Genomic DNA, 11631 nt, shown 5'->3' with positions numbered 1-11631 from the left:
ATTTTTTGAGATTTTGTCTTGAGTCAATTTTTTGTAAATTTCCTTCCATCTTCTTTATTTTCTCTTTACAAATTCTGTATTTTTCCTTCATGGAATCTACTTTTATTGCAAAGTTAATTTCTTTTTTTTGTATTTTATTAATTTTATCATTTTCGTTTGAAACTTTTGTGATTCTGTGAAAGTCTCTTTATTTTATGTTTATAATACTTTTATTTTCTGAAAAGTATTTTAAGTAAAGTCAATTTATTTTTATGTCATTTATTAATTTTACGAAATTCTTCTTTTTTATCATTGACAAAGTAAAGATTTTGATACATATAAAAAACTGATAAAGATTTTGATACATATAAAACTGATATCTATAAATAGGAGTAGATTTTACTTCCAAATATTAGATTTCGAACCATTTGGATTAACTGCAATTATTGATCATTACTTTGATTGCTAAAAATCTACATAACATCTATAATTTACGTGAAAAAATTTTACACTAAGTTTATGGTTATATTCCATATTTATGTGTTTTTTCTTAACTCGTAAATAGAATATACAAAAATGTAAGCAAATTTATTTTAAAGAATTTATATAATTTTGTGTTTTTTTATTTTATTTATGAAAATATCCTAATACTTTGTGTTTGTTTAATTTGGACAACATACTTAGTTGATTAGAATTTAGAAATATAGGCCCAGATTGAGACAAAGATGTGACATAGTAAAATTTGTGCTGCGTGTGTGTTTTTTTTTATAATGTCTGATGATTGTTTTATATGGATTTTTTTTAAGAATACACATATATGAAAAAAATAAATATTTTTATTTTTATTTTTATTAAGAATACATTTCACTACCTAATAAGTATTAATAATATGTCAAGTAATTTATTTTATATTATCAAAATATAATTTCATTTATAACAACATTAAATCTCTAAAAGTGCTCTAAATATAATTATATGCTTATTTATTTAAAAGAGGAAAACAACAATATAATCCTAAAAGTCGAATGCTCCTGCGGTATGCCAAGTTGTATTCAGGCGGTTGACGTCAGCGTCTCGTGCATCTGCGTGCACCATAACATCCGAGTATCTCAAAAATATTAAGAAAAACTTTTGACAAAGAGAGAAATGAAGGTTAAGGGACAATAAAAGTGACACTTGAGGCGCCGTAAATAAATTCCTTATATAGGCTCGCTTAAATCCTATCTTGTTTAACGTGTAAACGATATAAAAATGCTCATATCTTTATACTATAAATAAGATAAGACACGTAACACGTGTCTAAATCCGATAATAGAACATGTATCTTATCTCGTTTATACTGTAAACAAGCAATGTAATACAATGCAAATCAATCAAAATATTCTAAATTATCTATAATCGTATATTTATTTATTTATTTGAAAAAATCAAATTTTATATCTGTATAAATATATAAAAATAATATTAGATAATTAATATTTTTTAATCAATATCAGTTAATTATTTTATTTATCTTAAATTTAAATTTTAAAATTGATTAATGATAGTTAACTAAAAGTGATTCCCTATATTTTTTCGATGGAAAATTCTACTGTGCTGGATTAAAGATCCTTCAGCACCCGCGGATGTTACGTATCTTGACCATAGTTGGAACACGTATACAGAGAAAAGTAATGTCATTCTCAATATAGTGGATGATAATCTTAAAAAAAGTCACGGTGGGCCCCGCAGTTGGCAGGGCTGTGACAGTTATTCGTGCTTAGCAGAAGATTTTTTGATAATAATGAATGTAGTTAACAATAATATAATTGGGGTAATTAATTTATTAAATGGGCGGGCCGTTAAATAATTACCTAGATGGGCCTTGGATATTTAACATGCAGATGTGTTGGTATGGAGAAAAAAGATCCAATGGTGTGAAGGAAAAAAAAAAGGATTGGGCATACGGGTAAACGTAATGCATGCCTAATTAATTTTTATGTTTGAGTCCAGTATTAGAAATAGTTTGTTTTCTTGTATGTCATATTTTTTTATGTTTTAAAATGTCTAAATCGGTGCAAGGGGTTATTTTTTGCATTTTATTTTATTTTTAACAAAAGATAAAGTAATTTTACAGTTAGTTAGTTGATTGTGTGTTTTAATTAAGAAGTGTTAAAAAAATGTTAAATATAAACAGTATCCTGAAATTCAAATAATCGAATGAATTTTAAAATAATGAATCATGGAAAAAGTCGTTTCCAATATTATACATGATTAAGAAAAATGCAATTTAGTATTTGTGGACATCTATAAACAATAATATTAAAATAATTATTTAATATCTTAATAATATATTATGAGGAAGAATAAAATTATGAGTAATTTTTGTAATCATATTATAGCAGTTGGCATTTTCATATATTAGATTATCATTTGAGATTTATTTGATATATGTTATAACAATATATGTAATTAAACTAAATTGTTTATGTATTTTAAAAATTCATATTATATTGCATAGGGCAAATATCAAGTGACGGAGGGTATGGGTGAAGCTAACAGGTTGGGTCCTCTTTGTTTTTGGATATAATATTTCCCTCAAGCTCATTCAAATTTTTAACCAAATTGAGACCCAAACGTTAAAAATCAAAAACCAATTACATTACATTACATGATATTTAACCTACAATTAATTTACTGTTACTTCTAATTTATTTGATTAGAAACCTTAATTTTCACGCCGCTACTGAATTGTGGAATTTTTTACTGTCTTCGACTGTAACACATACAGAAGTAATAAATGTTTTAAGAGAACACGTGTTTCTACCACATTAAGAAAAATAAAAACAACGTCTATTAAAAAATCTTTTTTAGTATAGTAACATCTCCCTTTCTCGATATATAAAATACTAACAGAGACTCCGCGCATACGCGTTGATAATAGTAGTGTTTAAATGGTGTAACTGTTTTGGTTAAAACATTGTATTGAATACTAATATTATATGTAACATATATAATGGTCTTTTGACCGATTTAAATAGAATAAAAAAAAGAGCCATAGAATGATTTAGTTATATTGTACTCTGTACTCTCTTTTAATTAAAAATACAAAATTTCAAAAAATGGTGTAAACAATAAAAAAACACAATAAATAAAAGAAATATAAAAGATAAGAAGATGATAAAAATTGATACACTCATTTAAATCTATGTTGTAATAAAAAATTAGAAAAAAATATGAGTAACTATAAATATCCACTGCTTTGTTAAGTAATATTTTTTAGTTTTTGCATCAACTTGGAATATAAATGGATAGAAAGATGATAATTTAACACAAATTTAAAATATTTGAAAGCAATCTAACCAAGACAGCATAAAATGAAAGATTGTTAATAGAATTTGAAAAAAGTTTAATATACTAAATAAAGATCTATGTTATGTTACTATTCATAAGTGATGTAAAAATATGAATAATGTTCTGAATTTTTTACTATTTTATCCAAATATTAAAAATTAAAGGAGTACTTTATTCTATATTAAATTATATTATATTATTTTTTTAATCACCAATAGTGCTCTTTTATTTTTACACTAATTAATAATTTAAGCTGGAAAAGAAAAGAGTAATACATTTAAAAAAGATATCAATAATAATAAAAGTGGCTAATTCAAAAGTAATAGATTATGTTGTTATTGAAAATTTTTATTATAAAATAGAAAGCATAGAATACCTTCTTTATATTTGTATTATGGAATCTTGAGTAATTGCTAATTTGCATAAAATTAAAATAATTAAATAGAACTATAATAAAAATATATATATAAAACAAAAAATAGCCTTTTTAGATTAAAAAGGAAAGAAAAAACTTTAATTGTTTCATTGTCAAATTATCAATCATTATTGTTTTTGGAATAAGATTTTGGCTATGAGTAGATTAAGTACTTTGATGGTCTCAAAAAAATACACTATCAAAAAAAAGATTCAAATTAAAAATGATAAAAAGAAATCATAACTGTTAATAAAAAAGATATATATCCATTTATATCTTTTCCGTATAGATAACTCATCTTTTGACTGCATTTTTTATATACTACTCTTTGTGTCATTTATCACAGCAGCTAAATAATTTGACTTTAAAAGGACATTTTTCTTTGGACTTTCTCCAGAATTTTGGCTTTCGAAAAAATATTATTTTTTAAGAATGTTTTTTGTCTTTTCTGTATTTGTTAATATATATTTCCATAAGTACAAATATGTAACTATCCTTTCATTCTACTATATCCTTGTTTACTTTTAGAAAACTTAAATTCATGCATCTATTTTACATGCAATAATTTTCACCGTAACATATTGAACATACAACAAAGTCAATACACACAATTTTATAATAACTTTTATATCCAATATTAGCCAAAATAAATGAAAAAAATCAATAAAAATGACAATTACAAAATTTAAAACCGTATAAATTTTTTTAAAATAAGTCATCAAACAGAAGTAGACAATTTAAGTATAATCTTATTTATAACAACATAACCTTTTTTAAGTATATAAAACTCACTACATGAATAATGTAATGGCATTTAAGATTTAGCATTAATTTAGTAAAACATTCAAGTTAGCAATACAATGATACAGTCTTGTATATATCCTACTGGATATGCATCAAAATTTATTCTTGTTTTCAAGCATAGCCTGAATTGTTTGCTCAAACAAAAATTAAGTCTATTCAAGATCATTAATATTTAATGTGGCTTAATAGCAACCATGATGACTGGTAACTTCCCATGCTTTTTCTTCTACTCCAGCTCCTCACAGCAAGTATTGTTATTATTAAATGCAATCCTGGACAACATCTTGAGAGTTGAGACCTTTACCTTGTTATAATCTATTATCCGAGAAAGAATATAAAAACCACTTTGATACACGATTAGGATTACCTGCAAGATGCACAAAAGGTTCATGTTTTTTAATACCTAACATCTAAAATTATTAATATTGCACCAATAACATAAATAAAATTCCATGTAAATAGTATAAAATCAACAAAAAGAAGAAACAGCCTAATAAACATGACACAGAGAGAAGCAAGATGTTGGTTTCTACAGCTAAGAACAAACAAATATATAAATATTAAAGGAAAAAACTTAAAAGATCTAATTTTATTATTTATTTATAATGAAAAATTACCTCCAATGTACTCTTTTTAAAAGTAACATTCATGGAATTCATCATCTCCTGTAATGTTATGAAAATAAATCAATAACGAACGGACCTTCAAATCGAGCACTAAATATACTCTCAACTAAGTTTTCAAGAGTTCATCTTTAGTTGTCAATATTTCTAGGTTGTAAACAAATCTTTTCTACATGCGGGGTAGCATTGATATCTAAAAAATATAGGTCATATATATCAACAATATGTATTCAAAATGAGAAACGGATCTTTGAATACATGAAATGTTTGAGAAAAATAAAATAGGCTACTGAATTAATAATTATAGAGAAAAAGATGAATCAATTAATTAATAATTACCGCAATTGTTGATAGAAACTTAATGAGAAGCAGAATTATTTGTTAAAGTGCTTTGTGAAGAGTTGATATACCTTCCTATTCTTGATGGCTGCAATCTTTGATTGATATGATTCTTTATAGTTGATGTTGATGAGAAAAGATTACTAATAGCTGTGCAAGATACAATTAGAAGTTAACCACATAAATGCATTTTCGTGCATGAGACAATTTTGTGTAATTTTATTAAAATTGAAGGTTTCTAAATATTATACTGATTGGAAATGATCTACTTTCTAGCTTACTTTGGGTTATTTGAGCGTCAAACAATAGGACAGAATTATTTACATTGCAGGGTTGCCCAAATAGTTGAGAACCATGTGTATTCTCCTCACTTATTCTATTTGGATGTGGTTTACAACTTATCTTAGTGTTGCATTAATTATCCAGCAGAGTATTTATATATTAAATATATTAGACTCTGTCTGACTATTTCCCGCCATTTGAAAGTAGACATATGAAAGTCAATAAAAAATCTGTATTTCTAAGACTTATAAGTTGAGTTTCAAAACATGACTTATAAACGTGTATATAATAATTTATATGAAGATACATAATTATTTTTAAGTGATATTGAAATAGGAGAAATGTGTTAAATGCATATAACATTTTCAATTCATTTAAAATCTATATTATTTTAATAATAAAATTGATAGTTACATATAAATTAATCACTTTTTTATTATATAAAAGTTCAATATATGTAATTACTATACTGATAGAAAAAAGTTGTATTTTTTTTACAATTAACGTATGAAAAAATAAAATAAGTGTCAATTTCCAAAAAACAAACAGAAATTAAAAGATGTATATATATTTATTGGAATACTCGATTTTTTATTGGTGTATTTTAGGATTGTCCCAAAGAAAGACCTGCAATTGAGATATGTTGTATCCATTTTGATATATCATTTAATCCACTATTCTTTTGTAACAAAATAATACTACAAGGGAAAGAATGTAAGTGAGCTTACTTTAAATGATTGGTGACAAAGACCTCCTTTGAACAATACAATTCATATCCATATTCCTTTAAAGATGCTAGTGGGTACCAAACACTTGGAAATGAAGCCCGACACTTTCTTCTGCAAAAATTAACAAATATTATTAGTATAATATAGCAAACTATCGAAAAGAAAGTGATTATAATTAAAAAGGGATACTTTTGGTAGAACGAAGGAGTTGGGATGGGATTGTAACGTCTAGCTTTTTCACTCTTTATTTCACAAACTTTGCTCACAAATAATCAAAATTGAAAACTGGTTTACTTCTATGTACAACAATTCTACAAATCAGGTAAGTACACAAAAAATAAAGAAATTCTTATAAGCCATTTTAAATTCTTTATTGATATGTTTACTATTCCTAATAGCTAACACATAAAGGGATTGCTTAACACATTTACAATGCAGGTCAATCGCAACCTCGAATTCTCAATGTCTAAGAACTGACATAAGACATGAAAACAATAAAAAAATCAGCAATATAATTAATAAAAGACAAATACAGTAAGCTATCTAACAATAAAATATTAGGAACAAATTTTACGGGCAGGTCAGAGTAACCTATGATCTTGATACAAATGGCACAGTTGCTGTTTGAACCTCAATCCCAACTCCGCATCATCCTTTGCCAAACGGGCGTTCATGATAATAGCAATGAGACTCTCTTAATAGGTATGTTCATAACAAAGTTGAGGCACAGCAAATCAAATAAAATCAAATTAGGAGTGGTTGAGAAATCATGAAACGTCATTCGTGTATATTGTCTTCAGTTCATGAGATATTTCTGAAAACTCAATGAGGGGATGCCATAAAAGAACCTACTGTCTCCAACATGTGGTAGCTGAACACTAAAAGAATATGTAGTAAAAGACATCATCAATCAAAGATGTAAGCACAGAGTGAATAAATGCACAATTCATAGTTAGTCTAAAATAAATATAAAGAAAGGTGAGTTACCATGTGGATTGGAGTTTCACATCCTCCTTCAATAAGTTTGGAGCTTCACATCCTCCTTCAATAAGCTGCATTTACATAAAAAGGCATTACAATGAGAATTTCTATTTTAATAGGACATAAATTAAATCATTATGGCAAAGATATATCAGATGACTAAAACTTGAATCCAGCCCCTGACAAATCCAAACGCCACTTTCTTAGATATTTTATTTAGAATAAAATAAATAAACAAACAAATAAAAAACTCAAAGATATGCGAAACAGACAAACAACACAAAAAATCAGCGGCCAAAATTACACATTATAAACACATTAACTTAATTTTTTTCACTCCTTTAAATACGGTAAAAAAATTGAAGATTAATTCAGCAACTATATTTTGCAATTAAAATAAAATGACCTGCTACCAATGAAATTAGGTTAGTTTTCTAGGCGTCAAATTGAATGAAATAACGAAAATGAAGAAGAAGAAACGACGACTGCAAACAATATACTAACCATATTGTGAAGATCGGAGTTGAATCCATAGGGTTTGGGAGAAACAGCGACAGAGGCGACGACAACCACAGATCAAGGCATTCATTCTCTTCTGTCACACACCAAACATCAAATCAAAGACCCCAAAACACAAAGAAAACCCTAAATCAAAGAGATTAAAGATCCAGTACCAAACAAGGTAAGAGAACGCGAGAATCACTGCACGACGAGAGCGCTTCCTGAGATCTCGACCGCGCATCTCTCACCAAGGTTGTTGACGTTCGTTCGCGGCTGAAGCCCGCAACGGAGACTGTAGTTGCTCATCATCGCCTAATCTCATCTGTTGAAACAAACCGGCGCCATCCCCATGATTGTTCTCTCAGACGAAAAACCCGCTTAGCTCGGTGGGCTAGGGTTTGCACATGTGACTTGAGGAAATGCGGGTTTGAGAGTCAGCTTAGTTCGGTGAGTTAGGGTTGATGAAATGCGGGTTTGAGACTGCGTGAGACCAATAAAGAGTGCTTTAATGGCCAAACGGGATAAAGACACAACTATGGTGTGGGTTACCGAGGAGAAAACGAAGAAGAAGATGGAATTTAGAGATTTCAAGCGAGAGAGAGAGCCGAGGACTAAGTTGGCTATCTATGAGAAAAAGAAGGGGAATGTGGGATTTAGGGTTTCAAAAAACGAAAGAGAAATAACAGAGAAAAAAGATGAAGGCAGAATGTAACGTGTTTACGTTACTCCCCATTTCCTTCTTTTTTTTATTCTGGTTAATTGAGAGACTGACGCGTGGCTTCAGAAGTCACGGTCATTATACAAGTAGTAGATAAGGGTTTGACCAATTTCAATTATGATTGATCCATACACAATACTTTATTAAGAACTTTCATAGTTCCATGTCAGATGTTACATGCCTAAATGAGAAGGAAAAGTATATGAACTAACTTTTAATTAATCAAGAATGGAATAATTTAATTAATTATAATTATATTAATAATTAATTTTAAATTTTTTAAATTTAAAATTTAAAAATTTAAAATTGATTAAGTAAAAACCTAATTAAAATCTATAAAACTTTCTTCTTCTCTCTTATATTAATCTACTCACCTCTAACAACTATATACACAAACCTCTTTCTCTCACAGCAGAAATCAAACTAGAATGGATCATTCTCTTCATTGAAAAAAGAAAAGATTTAAACTTCTATGATGACAGAATCTGCTTTTCAAAAATCAGATGCGGGAACACCTTCAATTGCTTTCCCTGCAACTAAAATAAAAGATAAATTGGGATTAATTGTTTATCCTTTTTTTCTCTCTAGGTAATTGATTAATAGTTAATTTGACATACTATTGACCATGCTGTCTAACTTTGATCTTTCTCTACAAAATACACATACAGCCAGAATTCTAGATTCTCCCGTTGAACTTAAACAGGATTTAGAGCAGGCATTTTAATGGGCTTGTAGCCTCCAAACACCCACACAAATTTCAGAGTCCAAACCCCATATTTTACAAAATATCACTTCAGCAGTTCCCTCTTGGCCTGTATCACAATCGCCAGCTGCAATGATGCCTGGTAGTTACACAGAAACCAAAAATGTTGCTTCCAAAAAAATTACAGAAATATAAAAAAAATATTCATTTAATAAAAAAAACATCCTAATACTTAACAAAAAAATATCCAGTTATATTTTGACAAAAATAATTAGATATCTATAAAATTTTAAAAAAATATGAAATTATTAAAAAATAGAGATATTCACATTTGTAATACAAAAAATTCGAAAAATATATAAAAAAATATTTATTCGATATGAAAAAAAACATTATGATACTTAACAGAAAAAAATCAATATATATTAATTTATTTTTATTAAGATGAATTTTGAGGTTCAGTCTATTAAAAAGTTGGTAGAAATTAGCTGAACTCTCTCTTAATTTTCTACCAGAATTGTTAAAAGAAGAAATTAAATAAATAACAGGTAGTACGAAAGAAATAAAATTTAGTTTCACATTTTCACATGGAAGCTAATTTCCAACTCAACTGAATTTATACATAGATAAATAAATACGAATTTCGAATCAGTAAACATGAGAAACATATATACGGGTAAAAGAACTTTGGACAAAAGTAAATATACTCTCTTTCTTTTATATTTGTACAAATTAAATAACTAACATGATATACATAAACAAGTAAATACGATTTTTCTTTTTTAAAAAAACATGTTTTACTTATATACATAAACAAATAAACGCTTTTTTCTTTGTACTTGTAAAAATCAATTAACATGTTATACGTTGGAAGTAAATAACAAAAATAAAAACATTTTTATTTTTTATTTGTACAAAATAATGATTAGACAAAAAAATATTATTATTTAAGGAAAAGATCGTTATTTAATTAAGTATAAGTCCGTTTCAATATATTTAGAGAAACTTCTAGTTTACACTAACAAAAACAGAAATAATTTCATTCAAATTTTGAACTAAATCCGAGTTATGGGATATGCTAATTGCAGTACAATGTCAAGGCAAAAAGAAGTGGGAACATCTATTAATTGAGGTTTGAAAACTGAGATATTCGAGGAGTAATAGTCAATATTACATGCGTTAGTTAGACTTGACACTAAAAGCACACTACTGGCGCAGTTATGCAGTTATGCAGTTACAATGTCTAGTCAGTTATGTAGAGTATTAATTGATCAATAAGTCAGTTATGCAGTTACAATGTCTAGTCAGCAATGCTGTTAAGCATGTGCAAGTTGGTAATGATTATAGGCAAATAATGTAGTATATAAGTAAAGTTAGTTAGTAGTAGTGAGTGTGATTTGTTCTTCTAATGCTCATTTTTCATCTCACATAAAATTATTAAGTGTTGTGATAAATGTGAGTAGAATATGAGGTGAATGTCCATTTTTTAATGTTGCAAGAGAGATTATTATTAATGAAGTTTAAAAAAGGTGATCCCTTATATGTATATAAATAGGGGTTTGTTCTGAAGTAATATATACTACAACAAAAGTAATAAAACATTTTTTTCTCTTTCTCTAATTATATTTTTTTATTTTATTTGTTACTTCTTCCTTATTTATTTATTTATTTAGTTATTTTATAACACGTTATCAGCACGAAACTCTAACGAAATTTTAGGAAGACTTCAAGTAACAAATTTTTATTATGTCGAATCTCTTTAATCTTGAATATAATACTTTTGATATATCTGAAAATAATTATTTATTATGAATACTAGATGTTAAAATCCATCTTGATTCAATGGATCTTTGAGATACCATTAAAGCTGAAAATAATACATCATAGAAGAATATAGCCAAAGCCATAATTTTTCTTCGTCGTCATCTTGACGTATGATTGAAAAATGAATATCTCATATTAAAAGATCCTGCAGATCTGTGGAAAGACCTTGAAAAAAGCTACAATCATCAAAAGACGGTGATACTTCCTCAAGTCCGATTTGTTAGAGAAAACTTTTTCAACCTTCCATGCCTCGAATGTGCTCCTGCAGTAGCAGTATCGAGAAAAAGAATTTAAAAAGTATTCTGAGTTAATTTCTTGCCTTCTTGTTGCTGAACGCAACATTGAATTACTTTTAAGAAATCATGAAGCGCGCCCAGCTAGTGCCGCCCCATTTCCTGAAA

The 11631-nt window shown here is 27.5% G+C and overlaps 1 long non-coding RNA gene across 1 annotated transcript; it reads right to left on the bottom strand.

Moving 5' to 3' along the window:
• Positions 1-4768: 4768 nt before the first annotated feature.
• On the bottom strand, positions 4769-7346 carry LOC110276362 (uncharacterized). The gene is made up of 3 exons (XR_002369009.2): positions 7095-7346; positions 6504-6614; positions 4769-4898 (listed from the first exon to the last, which is right to left on the bottom strand). It is a non-coding gene; the product is annotated as an uncharacterized LOC110276362 (long non-coding RNA).
• Between the last annotated feature and the right edge of the window lie 4285 nt (positions 7347-11631).

Source organism: Arachis duranensis, chromosome 10, assembly GCF_000817695.3.
Source record: "Arachis duranensis cultivar V14167 chromosome 10, aradu.V14167.gnm2.J7QH, whole genome shotgun sequence".
NCBI classification, from domain to species: Eukaryota; Viridiplantae; Streptophyta; class Magnoliopsida; order Fabales; family Fabaceae; genus Arachis; species Arachis duranensis.
Note: the sequence above shows the minus strand (reverse complement) of the source record. Positions and strands in the feature narration are given on the sequence as shown.